This window comes from Pan paniscus, chromosome 13, assembly GCF_029289425.2.
Source record: "Pan paniscus chromosome 13, NHGRI_mPanPan1-v2.0_pri, whole genome shotgun sequence".
NCBI lineage: Eukaryota > Metazoa > Chordata > Mammalia > Primates > Hominidae > Pan > Pan paniscus.
The window spans coordinates 128345653-128353961 of NC_073262.2; positions in this window are offsets into that span (position 1 = coordinate 128345653).

Genomic DNA, 8309 nt, shown 5'->3' on the forward strand with positions numbered 1-8309 from the left:
AAAACCTTTAAACCAGTATGAGCCATTGAAGGGTTTAAGCAGAAGAATGAAGAAGACTTGCTATCTGGATTGTTTTGACAGGTGTTTGGCAGCACGTGGATGATACATTGAGATGGACAATCCTGAAGTCAGGGATAACAAAATGCAGCAATTTTCATCATGGCAGGAAACTCTCCTTTGGGAAAGGGGTGAGCTGTCAGAATATCGAGGGGATGAGTGTGGCTTTAAAAAAAAAACAGTCATTTTACTTATTGTTTTCATTCAACAAACTATGTGAAAATTAACCTAACAAGATCTCATTTACTTTTGGTGATGCACTGTATTCGAAAATAGAGGTAGGAGAGACATGATTAGGAAGATCTTCAGAAAGTTAATATGGGAGGCTGTAGCACATTCAGATAGGAAAATGAAAGAGGCATTTGGATGTGTAGTCCTGAAGCTTAGAAAAGGAAGCTGTGGTTTAAATTTAACTGGTCAATAGTTAATCTCATGAGATCGTGTATCCAGGGTGGATGGGGATACTGGGAGAAAAATGAGAAGGCAAGCTTGATTGGTGACATAAAGATAAGGAAAAAAACACACACACACATCAGAGAAGAAGGAAAAGAGGCATCAAGAAAAGTCTTCAGTACTCAACAAGGGTTCTAAAACTACTTCCTGCCCAAAGCAATTTTTGAGATTCATTCTAGACTCCATATCTAGGTACTGCATTATGACTTGGGTTCTCTCCTTCAACAACAAGAATGGATTGAATTATTTCCATGGGCAGGGAGTATATACTGTACAGGATATTGATTGGTGTCTTTTTCCTGACTTAGTAATCTAGACAATGGCTTATGTTATGTCCATAAGAGTGAAGGTTCAACTATCATATACCATATATAGTAAATATGTATATATGTTATAGATATATATAGATATATATGTCCATATATGTATATATATGTATGAGTGTATGTGTATAAATTTCTTGATTGAACTGTGAATTTGAGATAAATTCTACTTGTGATATTCTCCTAAATATAATTTGGATTCCTTTCCAGTACCCATAAGGAAACATTTGAGATTTCAAAGTTCTAAACCATAGAATCTAAGCGTATTAAATGTGCTAATGAGAAGATAAAATAACCATATGACACAGGCATGACTATGAGAGTGATGTGCAAAGCTGCATGAACTAACTCACATCCCTTGGCATAATCCTTTCTCCCTTGACTAAAACACATCCCTTTAGGAATGCTTTCTATTATTTTGAGCAGGGAAAGTTCTTTCCGTCAGATCGTATGTGATTTCAAATGAAATATATGAGATACAATAAAACCCAAGCCAACACCATTAAACCCATCTAGAAGGAGTGTTACATCCTGGGTTTGTCATAGGTGTAGTTTAAAATGCCTACAATGATTCAAATCCCTTAATTTTCATTTTAGTTAGTCAATTATGGTGCTGGGACCTCCCAAAATACCCTAGTTGTTAGATATTCCAAGATGGCACAAGAGAATGCCCGGGATATTCTAAGTGTAATATAAACTTGTTGATGTGATTCCCTAATTATGGAAGGGAGGGGTTTCATATTGCTCAATAAGATGGTGCTGCCAGTAAAATTTGCAGAGTGATTAATCAGGACTTTATTTCAAGTTCAGGCAACAAATTTCAACTTGACAAGGTCTGCCTATTCTATTACTTCTCCCTGAATTCTGTTTCTAGGCCTGTGGTCTGAGCATATGACTGTAGAGAAGCCAGTGTCAGATACCCTGTGGTTGTCGGGGAGCATCTCTTTGCAGGGTCTTAACCTTTCCCCCTGGCCTCTCTCCTCTGTGAGGTCCTGCCTCTTTTTAATGGGTATCTTGTGTTAGGCACCTCCCTAGTCTGAACCAGAGCTGCCACTCCACGGGAGGAAGGGATGCTTTAGATCTTGATATGAAAAAGGAAAAGGGGGCAAGACCTCACTGTGACCTTATAGCATGACTTTGATGCAAGGGGTCTTAATGGCAATCAGATCTTTACATAGTGAAGATTAACCTCTTGTTTGCATAGTGCCTGTCTCTTGTTAGGTGTTACCCTGCCTTGCTTTGCACTGCATCATAGAAGAAATGTTTGCTATTGCCTTAGCCTGGATGGAGTGAGGGTCTGTGTTCAGCATAGAACGGGATAAAACCTACCTGCTCTACTACACAATCAGAACAATTACCATTTGTTCTTTGATCCCTGAGGTTTCCTTGGCTTGGTGGGGGATGGGGGTCTACACAAACATTTGCCTGAGACACTTTGAGAAAATACTCTGCTTATTTTATTAGGTATGAAGATCAAGGGTATATAGATCGTCAAACAATTTAAACCCTTTGGTTTAGCAAATATGGTTTTTGTTTCTACACTAGCGTGTTTATACATATATTCCTCTATGCAAATGTATGCTAATATATATACATGCATATATATGTGTGCTTTATATATAAGTGAATATGTGTATGTATGTATGTACATGTATACCTACCTATTTATCTATCTACCATGCAAAGATAGGTCCTGAAGTTTGGGATCTATCTTTGCATGATAGATAGATAAATAGATACGTACGCATGTACATACATACATACATACATACACATACTCGCAGAGTGAAATTGGTCTGTATAGTTATGTAGTGGTAGCAAGGAAAGTCAGGAGTAACTCATAAACTGTTATGAGGAGAAGAGTGAGCCAGAGAAGGACTCTTGGGGGAAAGGAAGAAACCTAGACCAAGATAGGATATCAGAGATTGAGGAAAAAGATAGCTCATGAGAATTTCTCTTCAATGGAGTTGGTCAATATAGTTAATTCATTTTGATATCAAATATTCACAATTTGCTTCTTGTTTTGTGCTGAGGCACAGCAACAATGTTCACCACCTCCAACTTTTATTGAGAAGTTTCGCCTGCACTAGCTGCATGAAGAAGATGCCAGCTGGAGCCCAACAGCAGGGAAGACTCAACCAGCAGTGGTGGAGTGGGCAGCAGGTACTCCCTGAGGGTGGAAGGTGGGCTGGCTGGAGGCTGGGTACTGCCTCACATGTGGAGGGTCACCCATGTGGCAGATCCAGGCCAGTTAGCCCAATGGTTCTCCACAGGGTATGATTTTGTCCCCCAGGGGACCTCTGGCAATGTCTTGAGACATTTTGGTTGTCTTAATGGAGGACAGGACAACTGGCATCTGGAGGAGGAGGCCAGAGATGTTACTAAACATTCTATAACGCACAAGTCAGGCTCCACAACAGAGTTATCCACCTCCAGTGTCAATAGCACTAAGGTTAAGAAACCCTAGGTTAGACATACGCATTTTCAATTATAGCAGGATGCAATTTAAATTCCTGGCATTGAACATAGAACTTTAGAAAATGTCCCTTCTCCATGTTCTAAAAGATTCTACATCCTGTGGTTTGAGGAACTCCCCCATCTTTTTTTTTCCCACTCAGCCCTCCCTTTCTAAACTTCACCGCCCTACTCCACACCTCAAAGAGTGAAGGGGCTAGCTGATGTATAACTAAAGCTCTGAAGTGGAAAGAAGGCAATATTTCAGATTGCAAAAAAGGACTTGAGATTAATATTATTAATGAACAATAGTTAAATAGTCTGGCACTTTTGTCAGAGACATATTGTGTGGCTTTGATCTTTTTATATACTTCATGAGTTCTTGATCCAAGTTCTCACCTTGCTTTCCATACATGGGTCTTTATGAAGGATTCATTCCCAGGGGAAGTAGATCTCTGGAGGGCAGAATTCACAGGTCAGGGAGTAGTGATCATCATGAGCTAAACAGTAAAAGTTCCCTTCGTCTTTCCTCCTTTGATGTACACAGCATTTTTGTTACCCTAGTTCCCTGTCAATTTTGTTATTTTGTCATTTTATTCTTTGAAAATTTTAAAGGTTAAAGCTTATGTTAAAGAACATGAAGTGCATGTTATGATTTTAAATTTAAGACTTTAGGAAAATTAGGTCATTCTGAGAGGTCTGCAAAAGAGCAAATCGTTCAGACGTTTGCATCTGCTCATTTTGAAATATACACACACACAATCTGATACCTTCTCCTTGACATGTGATGTTCCAAATCAGCAGAAATTCTGCCAAGTAATTCATGGGACAGAGCAGAAGGAGAATATGAGTCATTAAAATATAGGCATAAACTTTAGTCAGACAAACTGATGGGATTGCTGCCAAAGAAAAAAATCTTGCAGTTGGGCCACCCTCGTAGATTTCTCCAACAAACCCAGACAGATAGTGCTGTGTTTAGTGACTAGATTCTATGGCTCTGAATTATAGCACCTATCATTTCATTGTTTCAGAGGAGAACTATTTGAGTGAAAATATTATTTCAATGCAAATAATAGAAGGATAAAGAAAGTGGCACTCATTTCTCTGAAAGTTTTTACCTTGTGTACTGGAAATAAGAAAAGGAGGCATTGAATCTACTTGGGAATCTGAGTCGAGATTCTTAAATCAGGATTTTTAAGCTTTATCATCCATAAAAACCACTTAGACCACATATTAAAGGTGCATATTCCTCCTATGGATTCTGATACAACAGGCATTTTTCACAGGCTCTAAAGGGGTTAATGGTATGTGGATTACACTTTATAAAAAGGCTGTCAAGTAGGCCAAGGCTGTTGGGCATTGGAAAAATAAGTGGGCATATGATAAAGGCTCAATAAATATTTGTTGAATGAATTCTCTCTAGGTCTTAGATACATATTATTTTTATTTTTCTTTCATGTGAGTGGAATGCCAACAGGCTTATTTGGATTTATATTGTTTCAGAGAAACTCAAATTTTCCCCATTTATTTATTGTCTGCTTGTGTTATATGAATTTTAGTTGCTGCTGGCAGAAAACTCAAGTTACATTAACTCTCCCCTTTCTAGTAATTTGGTGATCTGGGGCACTTCTTTTGATCTCCTTTGGCCTTTAAAATTTTAACCTCCTTTGACCTTTAAAGTTTTAAAATTTCTAATCTGGGAAGGTTAATAATTACTTTTCAAAATATCATATAGCACTGAAAAGAAAAAAAGTATATGAAAAAACGCAGTATGAAGTTCTATACCAATGTTATTTGTTCTGTGTTTTTTAGAAATAAATTGTAAACTGGAACTCAGAATTAAATAATAGAAGCAGTGGGGATGAAGTCCTTCTAATCCTTTACTCTAGGAAAATGTTTTCCTTAATGACTGGGAGACAGCTGGGTTTAAAGTGAATGCAAGTTAAATATCAGTCAATGAGTTGAAGTTGTTCCTTTCCCACATCATTTTGCTTTGTTGTTTCAAGAATCAGCATTATTGAGGCATTGGTTACTTTCATGTTAGCTCAACTCTAAAGACAGAGGTTGTGCAGGCTCTACTGAGGTCAGTTAACCTCTAACAAGGGAATGGACGGTTTGTTGGATGGAAAAGGCTTGTTAAGACAGTCAGACCACTTCTGAGCCTCCCTATCCCAAAAAGCCCCTATTACAATGCATGCATGTTCACTCACACACACAGGTACACACACACACACACTCCTCTGTAGCAACATTCCTTTAAATTCTTACCTTTTAAAAGATGAGTCAGATGTGCTACTCCAACCTCCCCTCTAACTATATATATGCTATATATGCTGAAAGATAGTTTTTTAAGAGTGTTTCTGAGCAATTAAATCTTGGGAGTGGGGAAGGAAGTGAGGGAAACTAATTCCAAAGCTTTCTTTGTCTTTTCTTTCTGATAAAAGAGGTATAAACATTTCTGGGAAATGAATCATCCTGTCACTGCATGAGAAATGCAAGTGCTTCCCTATTTAAACCCAACATATTAAAATAAAATTAAAGAAGAGGAAGAAAGTATGGCTGTAGAGAAAATGTGGTGGGAGTTAATCATACTGGCACAAGTTAGCCATACATTGCACAAAACAAGGCAGATTCCAGGGCAGGTGCTGCCTAGCCTGAAGGGCATCATGACCCACCAGGATCTGGCTCAGCTCAGCCTGTGGTTATTTTCTGTATTAGTCAAGATTTCTTGCAGTCCCAAGCATCAGAAGCACCACTTGAATTAGCTGAGGAAAAGAGAGGATTGCACTGGAAGTTTTCTCCCTGAACATAGGATTCATTCTCATGGATGACCCTTCTCCAAGAGGAAGGGAGCAGGAAAACCACCTCCTAAACCTTGAATCTTTCATCTTCAGTGCCCAAGAGGATACTAGCATGGTAGAGTAGGTCAGATTTGAGATACAGACAAGACCTAAAGTCGCAAGGTCTTGGTGTGTGTGATGGTGAGCACGTGTGTGTTTGTGTGTCTGTGTGTGTGTCCAGGACAGCAATCTGTGGTGGACACAATGATGTGACCCACTGTCCAGATCCCTCTTCAGGAATGAAAGACTCCTATTCAACTCCTGAGAGCGTTGCTGCCGCCCTCTAATGTAGCCCTTTCTAGAGATTTCTCCCACTGGAGAGACTCACCTCTCCCAAGGTCAAACTTGCTTCCTAGCAAACTAGGCATCTGGTGATTGATTGACAGGAACACAGAAAAGCCTGCTCTTCCCTCTCCAACCTAGGGAAGCTCTGAAAGGTCCCTCTGGCCACTCCTGCTCCCTGCCTGTCCACGGGTGTTGAATCCCAGATAACACCCTAACAAAGCTCTGGTCCAGTGACATCTATCTTTTCCTGGGAAAAGCCACCCAGTGACAACTGAGAAGGAAGACAGAACACAATTCTGTAGATCACTAACCTTTAAGATGCAGAAAGAGGAAAGATATCTGCTTATGAAAACAGACAATCGAGAAGGAGAAGACTGGTTCAGAGAGAGCAGTATTATAAGACAGGGTAGTTTCTACCTGATATGCTCTATTGATTTATTTAGGTGAGTATATTGGCTTAGAGTTAGAGAAGAGCATTTGGTGTAGGGTTTTTGAGGAGCATAGTCAAAGTTTAATGGAATCAAGGGGGCTAATCACTGGAATAAGATAAAAGACTGACAAATGGTGTTGAGGATCCAGATGAGACAGAAAAATCTGATGTATCAGCACAAAACTGTGCAATAATATAATTTACTCCTGCATCACTCAGTTTTCAAGACGTAGGAGTGAAGAGGATAACTGAAGGAATGATACATATGTATGGATTTATTTGAAGGGAGGTGGAGTGGTCACATAAAAATCAGAGGCCAAGAGATTTAAGGCAGTAATTAATATAGAAAATATATATCACATATGTGTGTATATATAGATCATTGTTGATTCTTCTACATCAAGGATATTCACATTATTCACATTTTATCCCCAAGCAATAATTAGAAGGAACTTTGCCACATTTTCTTGACTGTTTTAAGAAGGTATTCATTTGCAATAACGTTTAGATGATTATTAATATAATAATGTTATAATTATGAAGCTATCATTTCATTTGCTTTGCTCTGTGTAAACAGTGATAAATTAAAACACACACAATATAGGTATACAACTATATAAGCAATTAAAATAGAAGGTAGGGATTGAGTCTTCTTTATTGATTGGGAAGACAGAGATTTGCAGCCCATGAAATGTGAAAAATATGCTTTAAATTTACTTTCTGTTGACATGATTTCACTTCCCTTTCTAATAATGCAAGTCATCCTTGGGGTTGGAGGATAGAGAATGAGAAGGGTTAGAGAATAACTGGACTCCTATCTTTGGCTTTCCTAGAAGATTGGTGGGGAATAGTCTTCTTACCTTAGGCCGCTAGGCTTGATCTGCCTTGCGATTCTTGCAAGCAGAGCCCTGATGAAATGCAAGGGTAGCTACCTGCAATAAGACAAATAGATGATGAGAACAGAAGACAAGGGAAACCCACGAGGTTCAGATAAAGTGTACGGTTCCCCTCACCCCTACCACCTTGTGCCTCATGTAACACCAACCACAGTCTTCTATCAACTTTCTTACTTGTTTACCAGTCTGTCTCTACCATTAGTGTAGAAGCTCCTTAGGGCAAGATCTGTGTGTCATTTGTCTTTGTGTCTCCAGAACCTGGTCTAGATCGTGGCTTTTGATGTGTTGTACAAGAAATATAGGCTGAAGGAAGGAACTCAACAGATAAATTTGGCAATTGTTTTATAGATGTTGAACTAAAATGTCTCAAAACGTAATCATACTGGAGTAAAATTGCTTATTTTTAAGTTATCAACATTTGTAGTAATTCATTACAGAAAGACTTCACATCCCTGCAATCCAGGGTGAGGAATGAGTTGTATCCTTCCTGCCTGGCACAATGTTTTGTGTTTAGCTCAGCAGAAGGTTATTGCAGTTCCACTCCTTCTTCCATATGCTGGGAAAGCTCCAC